The 281-nt window shown below is 33.1% G+C and overlaps 1 protein-coding gene across 1 annotated transcript in view; it reads right to left on the bottom strand.

Moving 5' to 3' along the window:
- LOC119588162 (receptor-type tyrosine-protein phosphatase N2-like) overlaps positions 1-281 on the bottom strand; it is a gene marked incomplete in the record, with an annotated part of 22449 nt that overhangs the window by 20911 nt on the left and 1257 nt on the right.

Raw genomic sequence — 281 nt, 5'->3', positions numbered from 1 at the left:
GAGGGGTACCGTGTAGAAGGTTAGGCGAGGCGTTTTTGTTATTAGTATAATGGTGGTGATGATTATATTTCGTGTTTTTTTTATCATCATTATGTCGAAGAATGAAATTAATGGCTGTGCTTTTTTTGTATGTATATTCTTTAGTCTTTTGTTCTCTCATTTTCTCTTATTTGTTCTTTTCAATTAGCTGTGTTTCCTTTTGCTAACTTCATCAGATGATTTCGCTAATAGCTACTTTTCACTGGAAATAATCAGGAAAAATAACTGCTCGTTGGTGAAAC

This window comes from Penaeus monodon, chromosome 23 (genome assembly GCF_015228065.2).
Source record: "Penaeus monodon isolate SGIC_2016 chromosome 23, NSTDA_Pmon_1, whole genome shotgun sequence".
Taxonomy (NCBI): Eukaryota; Metazoa; Arthropoda; class Malacostraca; order Decapoda; family Penaeidae; genus Penaeus; species Penaeus monodon.
This window is presented reverse-complemented; position numbering and strand designations above follow the sequence as displayed.